We start from the raw sequence: 21,725 nt of genomic DNA, 5'->3' as shown, positions 1-21,725 counted from the left end.
ATACACCATTTTAATAAAAAATATCACAAAATTCTTCTAAGTCCCTCGGGAAGAGTGAAAGACGCGCACGTTCATTTTCAGAGCTCCTAGACCTTCCTATAAGAAGTTAATAAAAAGTAGCTTCGAAAAACGCTTAGGTTAAGTTTCAGAGTTGCTTCTAATGTACCAAAGCTGGACTTAGACATAATTTCACTCTCACAACATTATGGCTGGTTGGAGACAGTCCGAACCACAAGTACCGGGTCCATGGTTCTGGGCGTATACTGGGGGGGACGGGGACGACTCCCATTAACCCCTGACTATACCGTGGATACGCTTATCACAATGCCTTTCTGGTCTGTGCTGAAGCAGGGCATTCTGGCAGCCAGGTGGCTTGACCTTTATTAGTGAGCCTGGTTACCCCCTCTCGGAACCACAGACTTAGAAATCGCCAGCTCATATACAGTGCATAAAATATATTTATATAATATATTTATATATATACCCTTATACACCATTTTAATAAAAAATATCACAAAATTCTTCTAAGTCCCTCGGGAAGAGTGAAAGACGCGCACGTTCATTTTCAGAGCTCCTAGACCTTCCTATAAGAAGTTAGCCAAAAAGTAGCTTCGAAAAACGCTTAGGTTAAGTTTCAGAGTTGCTTCTAATGTACCAAAGCTGGACTTAGACATAATTTCACTCTCACAACATTATGGCTGGTTGGAGACAATCCGAACCACAAGTACCGGGTCCATGGTTCTGGGCGTATACTGGGGGGACGGGGACGACTCCCATTAACCCCTGACTATACCGGGGATACGCTTATCACAATGCCTTTCTGGTCTGTGCTGAAGCAGGGCATTCTGGCAGCCAAGTGGCTTGACCTTTATTAGTGAGCCTGGTTACCCCCTCTCGGAACCACAGACTTAGAAATCGCCAGCTCATATACAGTGCATAAAATATATTTATATATATACCCTTATACACCATTTTAATAAAAAATATCACAAAATTCTTCTAAGTCCCTCGGGAAGAGTGAAAGACGCGCACGTTCATTTTCAGAGCTCCTAGACCTTCCTATAAGAAGTTAGCCAAAAAGTAGCTTCGAAAAACGCTTAGGTTAAGTTTCAGAGTTGCTTCTAATGTACCAAAGCTGGACTTAGACATAATTTCACTCTCACAACATTATGGCTGGTTGGAGACAGTCCGAACCACAAGTACCGGATCGATGGTTCTGGGCGTATACTGGGGGGACGGGGACGACTCCCATTAATCCCTGACTATACCGGGGATACGCTTATCACAATGCCTTTCTGGTCTGTGCTGAAGCAGGGCATTCTGGCAGCCAAGTGGCTTGACCTTTATTAGTGAGCCTGGTTACCCCCTCTCGGAACCACAGACTTAGAAATCGCCAGCTCATATACAGTGCATAAAATATATTTATATATATACCCTTATACACCATTTTAATAAAAAATATCACAAAATTCTTCTAAGTCCCTCGGGAAGAGTGAAAGACGCGCACGTTCATTTTCAGAGCTCCTAGACCTTCCTATAAGAAGTTAGCCTAAAAGTAGCTTCGAAAAACGCTTAGGTTAAGTTTCAGAGTTGCTTCTAATGTACCAAAGCTGGACTTAGACATAATTTCACTCTCACAACATTATGGCTGGTTGGAGACAGTCCGAACCACAAGTACCGGGTCCATGGTTCTGGGCGTATACTGGGGGGGACGGGGACGACTCCCATTAACCCCTGACTATACCGGGGATACGCTTATCACAATGCCTTTCTGGTCTGTGCTGAAGCAGGGCATTCTGGCAGCCAAGTGGCTTGACCTTTATTAGTGAGCCTGGTTACCCCCTCTCGGAACCACAGACTTAGAAATCGCCAGCTCATATACAGTGCATAAAATATATTTATATATATACCCTTATACACCATTTTAATAAAAAATATCACAAAATTCTTCTAAGTCCCTCGGAAGAGTGAAAGACGCGCACGTTCATTTTGAGAGCTCCTAGACCTTCCTATAAGAAGTTAGCCAAAAAGTGGCTTCGAAAAACGCTTAGGTTAAGTTTCAGAGTTGCTTCTAATGTACCAAAGCTGGACTTAGACATAATTTCACTCTCACAACATTATGGCTGGTTGGAGACAGTCCGCACCACAAGTACCGGGTCCATGGTTCTGGGCGTATACTGGGGGAAGGGGACGACTCCCATTAACCCCTGACTATACCGGGGATACGCTTATCACAATGCCTTTCTGGTCTGTGCTGAAGCAGGGCATTCTGGCAGCCAAGTGGCTTGACCTTTATTAGTGAGCCTGGTTACCCCCTCTCGGAACCACAGACTTAGAAATCGCCAGCTCATATACAGTGCATAAAATATATTTATATATATACCCTTATACACCATTTTAATAAAAAATATAACAAAATTCTTCTAAGTCCCTCGGGAAGAGTGAAAGACGCGCACGTTCATTTTCAGAGCTCCTAGACCTTCCTATAAGAAGTTAGCCAAAAAGTAGCTTCGAAAAACGCTTAGGTTAAGTTTCAGAGTTGCTTCTAATGTACCAAAGCTGGACTTAGACATAATTTCACTCTCACAACATTATGGCTGGTTGGAGACAGTCCGAACCACAAGTACCGGATCGATGGTTCTGGGCGTATACTGGGGGGACGGGGACGACTCCCATTAACCCCTGACTATACTGGGGATACGCTTATCACAATGCCTTTCTGGTCTGTGCTGAAGCAGGGCATTCTGGTAGCCAAGTGGCTTGACCGTTATTAGTGAGCCTGGTTACCCCCTCTCGGAACCACAGACTTAGAAATCGCCAGCTCATATACAGTGCATAAAATATATTTATATAATATATTTATATATATACCCTTATACACCTTTTTAATAAAAAATATCACAAAATTCTTCTAAGTCCCTCGGGAAGAGTGAAAGACGCGCACGTTCATTTTCAGAGCTCCTAGACCTTCCTACTGGTATAAGAAGTTAGCCAAAAAGTAGCTTCGAAAAACGCTTAGGTTAAGTTTCAGAGTTGCTTCTAATGTACCAAAGCTGGACTTAGACATAATTTCACTCTCACAACATTATGGCTGGTTGGAGACAGTCCGAACCACAAGTACCGGGTCCATGGTTCTGGCCGTATACTGGGGGGACGGGGACGACTCCCATTAACCCCTGACTATACCGGGGATACGCTTATCACAATGCCTTTCTGGTCTGTGCTGAAGCAGGGCATTCTGGCAGCCAAGTGGCTTGACCTTTATTAGTGAGCCTGGTTACCCCCTCTCGGAACCACAGACTTAGAAATCGCCAGCTCATATACAGTGCATAAAATATATTTATATAATATATTTATATATATACCCTTATACACCATTTTAATAAAAAATATCACAAAATTCTTCTAAGTCCCTCGGGAAGAGTGAAAGACGCGCACGTTCATTTTCAGAGCTCCTTGACCTTCCTATAAGAAGTTAGCCAAAAAGTAGCTTCGAAAAACGCTTAGGTTAAGTTTCAGAGTTGCTTCTAATGTACTAAAGCTGGACTTAGACATAATTTCACTCTCACAACATTATGGCTGGTTAGAGACAGTCCGAACCACAAGTACCGGGTCCATGGTTCTGGGCGTATACTGGGGGGACGGGGACGACTCCCATTAACCCCTGACTATACCGGGGATACGCTTATCACAATGCCTTTCTGGTCTGTGCTGAAGCAGGGCATTCTGGCAGCCAAGTGGCTTGACCTTTATTAGTGCGCCTGGTTACCCCCTCTCGGAACCACAGACTTAGAAATCGCCAGCTCATATACAGTGCATAAAATATATTTATATATATACCCTTATACACCATTTTAATAAAAAATATCACAAAATTCTTCTAAGTCCCTCGGGAAGAGTGAAAGACGCGCACTTTCATTTTCAGAGCTCCTAGACCTTCCTATAAGAAGTTAGCCAAAAAGTAGCTTCGAAAAACGCTTAGGTTAAGTTTCAGAGTTGCTTCTAATGTACCAAAGCTGGACTTAGACATAATTTCACTCTCACAACATTATGGCTGGTTGGAGACAGTCCGAACCACAAGTACCGGGTCCATGGTTCTGGCCGTATATTGGGGGGACGGGGACGACTCCCATTAACCCCTGACTATACCGGGGATACGCTTATCACAATGCCTTTCTGGTCTGTGCTGAAGCAGGGCATTCTGGCAACCAAGTGGCTTGACCTATATTAGTGAGCCTGGTTACCCCCTCTCGGAACCACAGACTTAGAAATCGCCAGCTCATATACAGTGCATAAAATATATTTATATAATATATTTATATATATACCCTTATACACCATTTTAATAAAAAATATCACAAAATTCTTCTAAGTCCCTCGGGAAGAGTGAAAGACGCGCACGTTCATTTTCAGAGCTCCTTGACCTTCCTATAAGAAGTTAGCCAAAAAGTAGCTTCGAAAAACGCTTAGGTTAAGTTTCAGAGTTGCTTCTAATGTACTAAAGCTGGACTTAGACATAATTTCACTCTCACAACATTATGGCTGGTTAGAGACAGTCCGAACCACAAGTACCGGGTCCATGGTTCTGGGCGTATACTGGGGGGACGGGGACGACTCCCATTAACCCCTGACTATACTGGGGATACGCTTATCACAATGCCTTTCTGGTCTGTGCTGAAGCAGGGCATTCTGGTAGCCAAGTGGCTTGACCGTTATTAGTGAGCCTGGTTACCCCCTCTCGGAACCACAGACTTAGAAATCGCCAGCTCATATACAGTGCATAAAATATATTTATATAATATATTTATATATATACCCTTATACACCTTTTTAATAAAAAATATAACAAAATTCTTCTAAGTCCCTCGGGAAGAGTGAAAGACGCGCACGTTCATTTTCAGAGCTCCTAGACCTTCCTACTGGTATAAGAAGTTAGCCAAAAAGTAGCTTCGAAAAACGCTTAGGTTAAGTTTCAGAGTTGCTTCTAATGTACCAAAGCTGGACTTAGACATAATTTCACTCTCACAACATTATGGCTGGTTGGAGACAGTCCGAACCACAAGTACCGGGTCCATGGTTCTGGCCGTATACTGGGGGGACGGGGACGACTCCCATTAACCCCTGACTATACCGGGGATACGCTTATCACAATGCCTTTCTGGTCTGTGCTGAAGCAGGGCATTCTGGCAGCCAAGTGGCTTGACCTTTATTAGTGAGCCTGGTTACCCCCTCTCGGAACCACAGACTTAGAAATCGCCAGCTCATATACAGTGCATAAAATATATTTATATAATATATTTATATATATACCCTTATACACCATTTTAATAAAAAATATCACAAAATTCTTCTAAGTCCCTCGGGAAGAGTGAAAGACGCGCACGTTCATTTTCAGAGCTCCTTGACCTTCCTATAAGAAGTTAGCCAAAAAGTAGCTTCGAAAAACGCTTAGGTTAAGTTTCAGAGTTGCTTCTAATGTACTAAAGCTGGACTTAGACATAATTTCACTCTCACAACATTATGGCTGGTTAGAGACAGTCCGAACCACAAGTACCGGGTCCATGGTTCTGGGCGTATACTGGGGGGACGGGGACGACTCCCATTAACCCCTGACTATACCGGGGATACGCTTATCACAATGCCTTTCTGGTCTGTGCTGAAGCAGGGCATTCTGGCAGCCAAGTGGCTTGACCTTTATTAGTGCGCCTGGTTACCCCCTCTCGGAACCACAGACTTAGAAATCGCCAGCTCATATACAGTGCATAAAATATATTTATATATATACCCTTATACACCATTTTAATAAAAAATATCACAAAATTCTTCTAAGTCCCTCGGGAAGAGTGAAAGACGCGCACTTTCATTTTCAGAGCTCCTAGACCTTCCTATAAGAAGTTAGCCAAAAAGTAGCTTCGAAAAACGCTTAGGTTAAGTTTCAGAGTTGCTTCTAATGTACCAAAGCTGGACTTAGACATAATTTCACTCTCACAACATTATGGCTGGTTGGAGACAGTCCGAACCACAAGTACCGGGTCCATGGTTCTGGCCGTATATTGGGGGGACGGGGACGACTCCCATTAACCCCTGACTATACCGGGGATACGCTTATCACAATGCCTTTCTGGTCTGTGCTGAAGCAGGGCATTCTGGCAACCAAGTGGCTTGACCTATATTAGTGAGCCTGGTTACCCCCTCTCGGAACCACAGACTTAGAAATCGCCAGCTCATATACAGTGCATAAAATATATTTATATAATATATTTATATATATACCCTTATACACCATTTTAATAAAAAATATCACAAAATTCTTCTAAGTCCCTCGGGAAGAGTGAAAGACGCGCACGTTCATTTTCAGAGCTCCTAGACCTTCCTATAAGAAGTTAGCCAAAAAGTAGCTTCGAAAAACGCTTAGGTTAAGTTTCAGAGTTGCTTCTAATGTACCAAAGCTGGACTTAGACATAATTTCACTCTCACAACATTATGGCTGGTTGGAGACAGTCCGAACCACAAGTACCGGGTCCATGGTTCTGGGCGTATACTGGGGGGACGGGGACGACTCCCATTAACCCCTGACTATACCGGGGATACGCTTATCACAATGCCTTTCTGGTCTGTGCTGAAGCAGGGCATTCTGGCAGCCAAGTGGCTTGACCTTTATTAGTGCGCCTGGTTACCCCCTCTCGGAACCACAGACTTAGAAATCGCCAGCTCATATACAGTGCATAAAATATATTTATATATATACCCTTATACACCATTTTAATAAAAAATATCACAAAATTCTTCTAAGTCCCTCGGAAGAGTGAAAGACGCGCACGTTCATTTTGAGAGCTCCTAGACCTTCCTATAAGAAGTTAGCCAAAAAGTAGCTTCGAAAAACGCTTAGGTTAAGTTTCAGAGTTGCTTCTAATGTACCAAAGCTGGACTTAGACATAATTTCACTCTCACAACATTATGGCTGGTTGGAGACAGTCCGCACCACAAGTACCGGGTCCATGGTTCTGGGCGTATACTGGGGGAAGGGGACGACTCCCATTAACCCCTGACTATACCGGGGATACGCTTATCACAATGCCTTTCTGGTCTGTGCTGAAGCAGGGCATTCTGGCAGCCAAGTGGCTTGACCTTTATTAGTGAGCCTGGTTACCCCCTCTCGGAACCACAGACTTAGAAATCGCCAGCTCATATACAGTGCATAAAATATATTTATATATATACCCTTATACACCATTTTAATAAAAAATATCACAAAATTCTTCTAAGTCCCTCGGAAAAGTGAAAGACGCGCACGTTCATTTTGAGAGCTCCTAGACCTTCCTATAAGAAGTTAGCCAAAAAGTAGCTTCGAAAAACGCTTAGGTTAAGTTTCAGAGTTGCTTCTAATGTACCAAAGCTGGACTTAGACATAATTTCACTCTCACAACATTATGGCTGGTTGGAGACAGTCCGAACCACAAGTACCGGGTCCATGGTTCTGGGCGTATACTGGGGGGACGGGGACGACTCCCATTAACCCCTGACTATATCGGGGATACGCTTATCACAATGCCTTTCTTTTCTGTGCTGAAGCAGGGCATTCTGGCAGCCAAGTGGCTTTACCTTTATTAGTGAGCCTGGTTACCCCCTCTCGGAACCACAGACTTAGAAATCGCCAGCTCATATACAGTGCATAAAATATATTTATATAATATATTTATATATATACCCTTATACACCATTTTAATAAAAAATATCACAAAGTTCTTCTAAGTCCCTCGGGAAAAGTGAAAGACGCGCACGTTCATTTTCAGAGCTCCTTGACCTTCCTATAAGAAGTTAGCCAAAAAGTAGCTTCGAAAAATGCTTAGGTTAAGTTTCAGAGTTGCTTCTAATGTACCAAAGCTGGACTTAGACATAATTTCACTCTCACAACATTATGGCTGGTTGGAGACAGTCCGAACCACAAGTACCGGGTCCATGGTTCTGGGCGTATACTGGGGGGACGGGGACGACTCCCATTAACCCCTGACTATACCGGGGATACGCTTATCACAATGCCTTTCTGGTCTGTGCTGAAGCAGGGCATTCTGGCAGCCAAGTGGCTTGACCTTTATTAGTGCGCCTGGTTACCCCCTCTCGGAACCACAGACTTAGAAATCGCCAGCTCATATACAGTGCATAAAATATATTTATATATATACCCTTATACACCATTTTAATAAAAAATATCACAAAATTCTTCTAAGTCCCTCGGGAAGAGTGAAAGACGCGCACGTTAATTTTCAGAGCTCCTAGACCTTCCTATAAGAAGTTAGCCAAAAAGTAGCTTCGAAAAACGCTTAGGTTAAGTTTCAGAGTTGCTTCTAATGTACCAAAGCTGGACTTAGACATAATTTCACTCTCACAACATTATGGCTGGTTGGAGACAGTCCGCACCACAAGTACCGGGTCCATGGTTCTGGGCGTATACTGGGGGAAGGGGACGACTCCCATTAACCCCTGACTATACCGGGGATACGCTTATCACAATGCCTTTCTGGTCTGTGCTGAAGCAGGGCATTCTGGCAGCCAAGTGGCTTGACCTTTATTAGTGAGCCTGGTTACCCCCTCTCGGAACCACAGACTTAGAAATCGCCAGCTCATATACAGTGCATAAAATATATTTATATATATACCCTTATACACCATTTTAATAAAAAATATAACAAAATTCTTCTAAGTCCCTCGGGAAGAGTGAAAGACGCGCACGTTCATTTTCAGAGCTCCTAGACCTTCCTATAAGAAGTTAGCCAAAAAGTAGCTTCGAAAAACGCTTAGGTTAAGTTTCAGAGTTGCTTCTAATGTACCAAAGCTGGACTTAGACATAATTTCACTCTCACAACATTATGGCTGGTTGGAGACAGTCCGAACCACAAGTACCGGATCGATGGTTCTGGGCGTATACTGGGGGGACGGGGACGACTCCCATTAACCCCTGACTATACCGGGGATACGCTTATCACAATGCCTTTCTGGACTGTGCTGAAGCAGGGCATTCTGGCAGCCAAGTGGCTTGACCTTTATTAGTGAGCCTGGTTACCCCCTCTCGGAACCACAGACTTAGAAATCGCCAGCTCATATACAGTGCATAAAATATATTTATATAATATATTTACATATATACCCTTATACACCTTTTTAATAAAAAATATCACAAAATTCTTCTAAGTCCCTCGGGAAGAGTGAAATACGCGCACGTTCATTTTCAGAGCTCCTAGACCTTCCTACTGGTATAAGAAGTTAGCCAAAAAGTAGCTTCGAAAAACGCTTAGGTTAAGTTTCAGAGTTGCTTCTAATGTACCAAAGCTGGACTTAGACATAATTTCACTCTCACAACATTATGGCTGGTTGGAGACAGTCCGAACCACAAGTACCGGGTCCATGGTTCTGGCCGTATACTGGGGGGACGGGGACGACTCCCATTAACCCCTGACTATACCGGGGATACGCTTATCACAATGCCTTTCTGGTCTGTGTGGAAGCAGGGCATTCTGGCAGCCAAGTGGCTTGACCTTTATTAGTGAGCCTGGTTACCCCCTCTCGGAACCACAGACTTAGAAATCGCCAGCTCATATACAGTGCATAAAATATATTTATATAATATATTTATATATATACCCTTATACACCATTTTAATAAAAAATATCACAAAATTCTTCTAAGTCCCTCGGGAAGAGTGAAAGACGCGCACGTTCATTTTCAGAGCTCCTTGACCTTCCTATAAGAAGTTAGCCAAAAAGTAGCTTCGAAAAACGCTTAGGTTAAGTTTCAGAGTTGCTTCTAATGTACCAAAGCTGGACTTAGACATAATTTCACTCTCACAACATTATGGCTGGTTGGAGACAGTCCGAACCGCAAGTACCGGGTCCATGGTTCTGGGCGTATACTGGGGGGACGGGGACGACTCCCATTAACCCCTGACTATACCGGGGATACGCTTATCACAATGCCTTTCTGGTCTGTGCTGAAGCAGGGCATTCTGGCAGCCAAGTGGCTTGACCTTTATTAGTGCGCCTGGTTACCCCCTCTCGGAACCACAGACTTAGAAATCGCCAGCTCATATACAGTGCATAAAATATATTTATATATATACCCTTATACACCATTTTAATAAAAAATATCACAAAATTCTTCTATGTCCCTCGGGAAGAGTGAAAGACGCGCACGTTAATTTTCAGAGCTCCTAGACCTTCCTATAAGAAGTTAGCCAAAAAGTAGCTTCGAAAAACGCTTAGGTTAAGTTTCAGAGTTGCTTCTAATGTACCAAAGCTGGACTTAGACATAATTTCACTCTCACAACATTATGGCTGGTTGGAGACAGTCCGAACCACAAGTACCGGGTCCATGGTTCTGGGCGTATACTGGGGGGACGGGGACGACTCCCATTAACCCCTGACTATACCGGGGATACGCTTATCACAATGCCTTTCTGGTCTGTGCTGAAGCAGGGCATTCTGGCAGCCAAGTGGCTTGACCTTTATTAGTGCGCCTGGTTACCCCCTCTCGGAACCACAGACTTAGAAATCGCCAGCTCATATACAGTGCATAAAATATATTTATATATATACCCTTATACACCATTTTAATAAAAAATATCACAAAATTCTTCTAAGTCCCTCGGAAGAGTGAAAGACGCGCACGTTCATTTTGAGAGCTCCTAGACCTTCCTATAAGAAGTTAGCCAAAAAGTAGCTTCGAAAAACGCTTAGGTTAAGTTTCAGAGTTGCTTCTAATGTACCAAAGCTGGACTTAGACATAATTTCACTCTCACAACATTATGGCTGGTTGGAGACAGTCCGCACCACAAGTACCGGGTCCATGGTTCTGGGCGTATACTGGGGGAAGGGGACGACTCCCATTAACCCCTGACTATACCGGGGATACGCTTATCACAATGCCTTTCTGGTCTGTGCTGAAGCAGGGCATTCTGGCAGCCAAGTGGCTTGACCTTTATTAGTGAGCCTGGTTACCCCCTCTCGGAACCACAGACTTAGAAATCGCCAGCTCATATACAGTGCATAAAATATATTTATATATATACCCTTATACACCATTTTAATAAAAAATATCACAAAATTCTTCTAAGTCCCTCGGGAAGAGTGAAAGACGCGCACATTCATTTTCAGCGCTCCTATACCTTCCTATAAGAAGTTAGCCAAAAAGTAGCTTCGAAAAACGCTTAGGTTAAGTTTCAGAGTTGTTTCTAATGTACCAAAGCTGGACTTAGACATAATATCACTCTCACAACATTATGGCTGGTTGGAGACAGTCCGAACCACAAGTACCGGATCGATGGTTCTGGGCGTATACTGGGGGGACGGGGACGACTCCCATTAACCCCTGACTATACCGGGGATACGCTTATCACAATGCCTTTCTGGTCTGTGCTGAAGCAGGGCATTCTGGCAGCCAAGTGGCTTGACCTTTATTAGTGAGCCTGGTTACCCCCTCTCGGAACCACAGACTTAGAAATCGCCAGCTCATATACAGTGCATAAAATATATTTATATAATATATTTATATATATACCCTTATACACCATTTTAATAAAAAATATCACAAAATTCATCTAAGTCCCTCGGGAAAAGTGAAAGACGCGCACGTTCATTTTCAGAGCTCCTTGACCTTCCTATAAGAAGTTAGCCAAAAAGTAGCTTCGAAAAACGCTTAGGTTAAGTTTCAGAGTTGCTTCTAATGTACCAAAGCTGGACTTAGACAAAATTTCACTCTCACAACATTATGGCTGGTTGGAGACAGTCCGAACCACAAGTACCGGGTCCATGGTTCTGGGCGTATACTGGGGGGACGGGGACGACTCCCATTAACCCCTGACTATACCGGGGATACGCTTATCACAATGCCTTTCTGGTCTGTGCTGAAGCAGGGCATTCTGGCAGCCAAGTGGCTTGACCTTTATTAGTGAGCCTGGTTACCCCCTCTCGGAACCACAGACTTAGAAATCGCCAGCTCATATACAGTGCATAAAATATATTTATATATATACCCTTATACACCATTTTAATAAAAAATATCACAAAATTCTTCTAAGTCCCTCGGAAAAGTGAAAGACGCGCACGTTCATTTTGAGAGCTCCTAGACCTTCCTATAAGAAGTTAGCCAAAAAGTAGCTTCGAAAAACGCTTAGGTTAAGTTTCAGAGTTGCTTCTAATGTACCAAAGCTGGACTTAGACATAATTTCACTCTCACAACATTATGGCTGGTTGGAGACAGTCCGAACCACAAGTACCGGGTCCATGGTTCTGGGCGTATACTGGGGGGACGGGGACGACTCCCATTAACCCCTGACTATACCGGGGATACGCTTATCACAATGCCTTTCTGGTCTGTGCTGAAGCAGGGCATTCTGGCAGCCAAGTGGCTTGACCTTTATTAGTGAGCCTGGTTACCCCCTCTCGGAACCACAGACTTAGAAATCGCCAGCTCATATACAGTGCATAAAATATATTTATATAATATATTTATATATATACCCTTATACACCATTTTAATAAAAAATATCACAAAATTCTTCTAAGTCCCTCGGGAAAAGTGAAAGACGCGCACGTTCATTTTCAGAGCTCCTTGACCTTCCTATAAGAAGTTAGCCAAAAAGTAGCTTCGAAAAACGCTTAGGTTAAGTTTCAGAGTTGCTTCTAATGTACCAAAGCTGGACTTAGACATAATTTCACTCTCACAACATTATGGCTGGTTGGAGACAGTCCGCACCACAAGTACCGGGTCCATGGTTCTGGGCGTATACTGGGGGAAGGGGACGACTCCCATTAACCCCTGACTATACCGGGGATACGCTTATCACAATGCCTTTCTGGTCTGTGCTGAAGCAGGGCATTCTGGCAGCCAAGTGGCTTGACCTTTATTAGTGAGCCTGGTTACCCCCTCTCGGAACCACAGACTTAGAAATCGCCAGCTCATATACAGTGCATAAAATATATTTATATATATACCCTTATACACCATTTTAATAAAAAATATCACAAAATTCTTCTAAGTCCCTCGGGAAGAGTGAAAGACGCGCACGTTCATTTTCAGCGCTCCTATACCTTCCTATAAGAAGTTAGCCAAAAAGTAGCTTCGAAAAACGCTTAGGTTAAGTTTCAGAGTTGCTTCTAATGTACCAAAGCTGGACTTAGACATAATTTCACTCTCACAACATTATGGCTGGTTGGAGACAGTCCGCACCACAAGTACCGGGTCCATGGTTCTGGGCGTATACTGGGGGAAGGGGACGACTCCCATTAACCCCTGACTATACCGGGGATACGCTTATCACAATGCCTTTCTGGTCTGTGCTGAAGCAGGGCATTCTGGCAGCCAAGTGGCTTGACCTTTATTAGTGAGCCTGGTTACCCCCTCTCGGAACCACAGACTTAGAAATCGCCAGCTCATATACAGTGCATAAAATATATTTATATATATACCCTTATACACCATTTTAATAAAAAATATCACAAAATTCTTCTAAGTCCCTCGGGAAGAGTGAAAGACGCGCACGTTCATTTTCAGCGCTCCTATACCTTCCTATAAGAAGTTAGCCAAAAAGTAGCTTCGAAAAACGCTTAGGTTAAGTTTCAGAGTTGTTTCTAATGTACCAAAGCTGGACATAGACATAATATCACTCTCACAACATTATGGCTGGTTGGAGACAGTCCGAACCACAAGTACCGGATCGATGGTTCTGGGCGTATACTGGGGGGACGGGGACGACTCCCATTAACCCCTGACTATACCGGGGATACGCTTATCACAATGCCTTTCTGGTCTGTGCTGAAGCAGGGCATTCTGGCAGCCAAGTGGCTTGACCTTTATTAGTGAGCCTGGTTACCCCCTCTCGGAACCACAGACTTAGAAATCGCCAGCTCATATACAGTGCATAAAATATATTTATATAATATATTTATATATATACCCTTATACACCATTTTAATAAAAAATATCACAAAATTCTTCTAAGTCCCTCGGGAAAAGTGAAAGACGCGCACGTTCATTTTCAGAGCTCCTTGACCTTCCTATAAGAAGTTAGCCAAAAAGTAGCTTCGAAAAACGCTTAGGTTAAGTTTCAGAGTTGCTTCTAATGTACCAAAGCTGGACTTAGACATAATTTCACTCTCACAACATTATGGCTGGTTGGAGACAGTCCGCACCACAAGTACCGGGTCCATGGTTCTGGGCGTATACTGGGGGAAGGGGACGACTCCCATTAACCCCTGACTATACCGGGGATACGCTTATCACAATGCCTTTCTGGTCTGTGCTGAAGCAGGGCATTCTGGCAGCCAAGTGGCTTGACCTTTATTAGTGAGCCTGGTTACCCCCTCTCGGAACCACAGACTTAGAAATCGCCAGCTCATATACAGTGCATAAAATATATTTATATATATACCCTTATACACCATTTTAATAAAAAATATCACAAAATTCTTCTAAGTCCCCCGGGAAGAGTGAAAGACGCGCACGTTCATTTTCAGCGCTCCTATACCTTCCTATAAGAAGTTAGCCAAAAAGTAGCTTCGAAAAACGCTTAGGTTAAGTTTCAGAGTTGCTTCTAATGTACCAAAGCTGGACTTAGACATAATTTCACTCTCACAACATTATGGCTGGTTGGAGACAGTCCGCACCACAAGTACCGGGTCCATGGTTCTGGGCGTATACTGGGGGAAGGGGACGACTCCCATTAACCCCTGACTATACCGGGGATACGCTTATCACAATGCCTTTCTGGTCTGTGCTGAAGCAGGGCATTCTGGCAGCCAAGTGGCTTGACCTTTATTAGTGAGCCTGGTTACCCCCTCTCGGAACCACAGACTTAGAAATCGCCAGCTCATATACAGTGCATAAAATATATTTATATATATACCCTTATACACCATTTTAATAAAAAATATCACAAAATTCTTCTAAGTCCCTCGGGAAGAGTGAAAGACGCGCACGTTCATTTTCAGCGCTCCTATACCTTCCTATAAGAAGTTAGCCAAAAAGTAGCTTCGAAAAACGCTTAGGTTAAGTTTCAGAGTTGTTTCTAATGTACCAAAGCTGGACATAGACATAATATCACTCTCACAACATTATGGCTGGTTGGAGACAGTCCGAACCACAAGTACCGGATCGATGGTTCTGGGCGTATACTGGGGGGACGGGGACGACTCCCATTAACCCCTGACTATACCGGGGATACGCTTATCACAATGCCTTTCTGGTCTGTGCTGAAGCAGGGCATTCTGGCAGCCAAGTGGCTTGACCTTTATTAGTGAGCCTGGTTACCCCCTCTCGGAACCACAGACTTAGAAATCGCCAGCTCATACTGTATACAGTGCATAAAATATATTTATATAATATATTTATATATATACCCTTATACACCATTTTAATAAAAAATATCACAAAATTCTTCTAAGTCCCTCGGGAAGAGTGAAAGACGCGCACGTTTATTTTCAGAGCTCCTTGACCTTCCTATAAGAAGTTAGCCAAAAAGTAGCTTCGAAAAACGCTTAGGTTAAGTTTCAGAGTTGCTTCTAATGTACCAAAGCTGGACTTAGACATAATTTCACTCTCACAACATTATGGCTGGTTGGAGACAGTCCGAACCGCAAGTGCCGGGTCCATGGTTCTGGGCGTATACTGGGGGGACGGGGACGACTCCCATTAACCCCTGACTATACCGGGGATACGCTTATCACAATGCCTTTCTGGTCTGTGCTGAAGCAGGGCATTCTGGCAGCCAAGTGGCTTGACCTTTATTAGTGCGCCTGGTTACCCCCTCTCGGAACCACAGACTTAGAAATCGCCAGCTCATATACAGTGCATAAAATATATTTATATATATACCCTTATACACCATTTTAATAAAAAATATCACAAAATTCTTCTATGTCCCTCGGGAAGAGTAAAAGACGCGCACGTTAATTTTCAGAGCTCCTAGACCTTCCTATAAGAAGTTAGCCAAAAAGTAGCTTCGAAAAACGCTTAGGTTAAGTTTCAGAGTTGCTTCTAATGTACCAAAGCTGGACTTAGACATAATTTCACTCTCACAACATTATGGCTGGTTGGAGACAGTCCGAACCACAAGTACCGGGTCCATGGTTCTGGGCGTATACTGGGGGGACGGGGACGACTCCCATTAACCCCTGACTATACCGGGGATACGCTTATCACAATGCCTTTCTGGTCTGTGCTGAAGCAGGGCATTCTGGCAGCCAAGTGGCTTGACCTTTATTAGTGCGCCTGGTTACCCCCTCTCGGAACCACAGACTTAGAAATCGCCAGCTCATATACAGTGCATAAAATATATTTATATATATACCCTTATACACCATTTTAATAAAAAATATCACAAAATTCTTCTAAGTCCCTCGGAAGAGTGAAAGACGCGCACGTTCATTTTGAGAGCTCCTAGACCTTCCTATAAGAAGTTAGCCAAAAAGTAGCTTCGAAAAACGCTTAGGTTAAGTTTCAGAGTTGCTTCTAATGTACCAAAGCTGGACTTAGACATAATTTCACTCTCACAACATTATGGCTGGTTGGAGACAGTCCGCACCACAAGTACCGGGTCCATGGTTCTGGGCGTATACTGGGGGAAGGGGACGACTCCCATTAACCCCTGACTATACCGGGGATACGCTTATCACAATGCCTTTCTGGTCTGTGCTGAAGCAGGGCATTCTGGCAGCCAAGTGGCTTGACCTTTATTAGTGAGCCTGGTTACCCCCTCTCGGAACCACAGACTTAGAAATCGCCAGCTCATATACAGTGCATAAAATATATTTATATATATACCCTTATACACCATTTTAATAAAAAATATCACAAAATTCTTCTAAGTCCCTCGGGAAGAGTGAAAGACGCGCACATTCATTTTCAGCGCTCCTATACCTTCCTATAAGAAGTTAGCCAAAAAGTAGCTTCGAAAAACGCTTAGGTTAAGTTTCAGAGTTGTTTCTAATGTACCAAAGCTGGACTTAGACATAATATCACTCTCACAACATTATGGCTGGTTGGAGACAGTCCGAACCACAAGTACCGGATCGATGGTTCTGGGCGTATACTGGGGGGACGGGGACGACTCCCATTAACCCCTGACTATACCGGGGATACGCTTATCACAATGCCTTTCTGGTCTGTGCTGAAGCAGGGCATTCTGGCAGCCAAGTGGCTTGACCTTTATTAGTGAGCCTGGTTACCCCCTCTCGGAACCACAGACTTAGAAATCGCCAGCTCATATACAGTGCATAAAATATATTTATATAATATATTTATATATATACCCTTATACACCATTTTAATAAAAAATATCACAAAATTCATCTAAGTCCCTCGGGAAAAGTGAAAGACGCGCACGTTCATTTTCAGAGCTCCTTGACCTTCCTATAAGAAGTTAGCCAAAAAGTAGCTTCGAAAAACGCTTAGGTTAAGTTTCAGAGTTGCTTCTAATGTACCAAAGCTGGACTTAGACAAAATTTCACTCTCACAACATTATGGCTGGTTGGAGACAGTCCGAACCACAAGTACCGGGTCCATGGTTCTGGGCGTATACTGGGGGGACGGGGACGACTCCCATTAACCCCTGACTATACCGGGGATACGCTTATCACAATGCCTTTCTGGTCTGTGCTGAAGCAGGGCATTCTGGCAGCCAAGTGGCTTGACCTTTATTAGTGAGCCTGGTTACCCCCTCTCGGAACCACAGACTTAGAAATCGCCAGCTCATATACAGTGCATAAAATATATTTATATATATACCCTTATACACCATTTTAATAAAAAATATCACAAAATTCTTCTAAGTCCATCGGAAAAGTGAAAGACGCGCACGTTCATTTTGAGAGCTCCTAGACCTTCCTATAAGAAGTTAGCCAAAAAGTAGCTTCGAAAAACGCTTAGGTTAAGTTTCAGAGTTGCTTCTAATGTACCAAAGCTGGACTTAGACATAATTTCACTCTCACAACATTATGGCTGGTTGGAGACAGTCCGAACCACAAGTACCGGGTCCATGGTTCTGGGCGTATACTGGGGGGACGGGGACGACTCCCATTAACCCCTGACTATATCGGGGATACGCTTATCACAATGCCTTTCTTTTCTGTGCTGAAGCAGGGCATTCTGGCAGCCAAGTGGCTTGACCTTTATTAGTGAGCCTGGTTACCCCCTCTCGGAACCACAGACTTAGAAATCGCCAGCTCATATACAGTGCATAAAATATATTTATATAATATATTTATATATATACCCTTATACACCATTTTAATAAAAAATATCACAAAATTCTTCTAAGTCCCTCGGGAAGAGTGAAAGACGCGCACGTTCATTTTCAGCGCTCCTATACCTTCCTATAAGAAGTTAGCCAAAAAGTAGCTTCGAAAAACGCTTAGGTTAAGTTTCAGAGTTGTTTCTAATGTACCAAAGCTGGACTTAGACATAATATCACTCTCACAACATTATGGCTGGTTGGAGACAGTCCGAACCACAAGTACCGGATCGATGGTTCTGGGCGTATACTGGGGGGACGGGGACGACTCCCATTAACCCCTGACTATACCGGGGATACGCTTATCACAATGCCTTTCTTGTCTGTGCTGAAGCAGGGCATTCTGGCAGCCAAGTGGCTTGACCTTTATTAGTGAGCCTGGTTACCAACTCTCGGAACCACAGACTTAGAAATCGCCAGCTCATATACAGTGCATAAAATATATTTATATAATATATTTATATATATACCCTTATACACCATTTTAATAAAAAATATCACAAAATTCTTCTAAGTCCCTCGGGAAAAGTGAAAGACGCGCACGTTCATTTTCAGAGCTCCTTGACCTTCCTATAAGAAGTTAGCCAAAAAGTAGCTTCGAAAAACGCTTAGGTTAAGTTTCAGAGTTGCTTCTAATGTACCAAAGCTGGACTTAGACATAATTTCACTCTCACAACATTATGGCTGGTTGGAGACAGTCCGCACCACAAGTACCGGGTCCATGGTTCTGGGCGTATACTGGGGCAAGGGGACGACTCCCATTAACCCCTGACTATACCGGGGATACGCTTATCACAATGCCTTTCTGGTCTGTGCTGAAGCAGGGCATTCTGGCAGCCAAGTGGCTTGACCTTTATTAGTGAGCCTGGTTACCCCCTCTCGGAACCACAGACTTAGAAATCGCCAGCTCATATACAGTGCATAAAATATATTTATATATATACCCTTATACACCATTTTAATAAAAAATATCACAAAATTCTTCTAAGTCCCTCGGGAAGAGTGAAAGACGCGCACGTTCATTTTCAGCGCTCCTATACCTTCCTATAAGAAGTTAGCCAAAAAGTAGCTTCGAAAAACGCTTAGGTTAAGTTTCAGAGTTGTTTCTAATGTACCAAAGCTGGACTTAGACATAATATCACTCTCACAACATTATGGCTGGTTGGAGACAGTCCGAACCACAAGTACCGGATCGATGGTTCTGGGCGTATACTGGGGGGACGGGGACGACTCCCATTAACCCCTGACTATACCGGGGATACGCTTATCACAATGCCTTTCTGGTCTGTGCTGAAGCAGGGCATTCTGGCAGCCAAGTGGCTTGACCTTTATTAGTGAGCCTGGTTACCCCCTCTCGGAACCACAGACTTAGAAATCGCCAGCTCATATACAGTGCATAAAATATATTTATATAATATATTTATATATATACCCTTATACACCATTTTAATAAAAAATATCACAAAATTCATCTAAGTCCCTCGGGAAAAGTGAAAGACGCGCACGTTCATTTTCAGAGCTCCTTGACCTTCCTATAAGAAGTTAGCCAAAAAGTAGCTTCGAAAAACGCTTAGGTTAAGTTTCAGAGTTGTTTCTAATGTACCAAAGCTGGACTTAGACATAATATCACTCTCACAACATTATGGCTGGTTGGAGACAGTCCGAACCACAAGTACCGGATCGATGGTTCTGGGCGTATACTGGGGGGACGGGGACGACTCCCATTAACCCCTGACTATACCGGGGATACGCTTATCACAATGCCTTTCTTGTCTGTGCTGAAGCAGGGCATTCTGGCAGCCAAGTGGCTTGACCTTTATTAGTGAGCCTGGTTACCAACTCTCGGAACCACAGACTTAGAAATCGCCAGCTCATATACAGTGCATAAAATATATTTATATAATATATTTATATATATACCCTTATACACCATTTTAATAAAAAATATCACAAAATTCTTCTAAGTCCCTCGGGAAAAGTGAAAGACGCGCACGTTCATTTTCAGAGCTCCTTGACCTTCCTATAAGAAGTTAGCCAAAAAGTAGCTTCGAAAAACGCTTAGGTTAAGTTTCAGAGTTGCTTCTAATGTACCAAAGCTGGACTTAGACATAATTTCACTCTCACAACATTATGGCTGGTTGGAGACAGTCCGCACCACAAGTACCGGGTCCATGGTTCTGGGCGTATACTGGGGCAAGGGGACGACTCCCATTAACCCCTGACTATACCGGGGATACGCTTATCACAATGCCTTTCTGGTCTGTGCTGAAGCAGGGCATTCTGGCAGCCAAGTGGCTTGACCTTTATTAGTGAGCCTGGTTACCCCCTCTCGGAACCACAGACTTAGAAATCGCCAGCTCATATACAGTGCATAAAATATATTTATATATATACCCTTATACACCATTTTAATAAAAAATATCACAAAATTCTTCTAAGTCCCTCGGGAAGAGTGAAAGACGCGCACGTTCATTTTCAGCGCTCCTATACCTTCCTATAAGAAGTTAGCCAAAAAGTAGCTTCGAAAAACGCTTAGGTTAAGTTTCAGAGTTGTTTCTAATGTACCAAAGCTGGACTTAGACATAATATCACTCTCACAACATTATGGCTGGTTGGAGACAGTCCGAACCACAAGTACCGGATCGATGGTTCTGGGCGTATACTGGGGGGACGGGGACGACTCCCATTAACCCCTGACTATACCGGGGATACGCTTATCACAATGCCTTTCTGGTCTGTGCTGAAGCAGGGCATTCTGGCAGCCAAGTGGCTTGACCTTTATTAGTGAGCCTGGTTACCCCCTCTCGGAACCACAGACTTAGAAATCGCCAGCTCATATACAGTGCATAAAATATATTTATATAATATATTTATATATATACCCTTATACACCATTTTAATAAAAAATATCACAAAATTCATCTAAGTCCCTCGGGAAAAGTGAAAGACGCGCACGTTCATTTTCAGAGCTCCTTGACCTTCCTATAAGAAGTTAGCCAAAAAGTAGCTTCGAAAAACGCTTAGGTTAAGTTTCAGAGTTGCTTCTAATGTACCAAAGCTGGACTTAGACAAAATTTCACTCTCACAACATTATGGCTGGTTGGAGACAGTCCGAACCACAAGTACCGGGTCCATGGTTCTGGGCGTATACTGGGGGGACGGGGACGACTCCCATTAACCCCTGACTATACCGGGGATACGCTTATCACAATGCCTTTCTGGTCTGTGCTGAAGCAGGGCATTCTGGCAGCCAAGTGGCTTGACCTTTATTAGTGAGCCTGGTTACCCCCTCTCGGAACCACAGACTTAGAAATCGCCAGCTCATATACAGTGCATAAAATATATTTATATATATACCCTTATACACCATTTTAATAAAAAATATCACAAAATTCTTCTAAGTCCCTCGGAAAAGTGAAAGACGCGCACGTTCATTTTGAGAGCT

The sequence above is a fragment of the Ascaphus truei genome, chromosome 1 (assembly GCF_040206685.1).
Source record: "Ascaphus truei isolate aAscTru1 chromosome 1, aAscTru1.hap1, whole genome shotgun sequence".
In the NCBI taxonomy this organism is placed as follows: domain Eukaryota; kingdom Metazoa; phylum Chordata; class Amphibia; order Anura; family Ascaphidae; genus Ascaphus; species Ascaphus truei.
Note: the sequence above shows the minus strand (reverse complement) of the source record.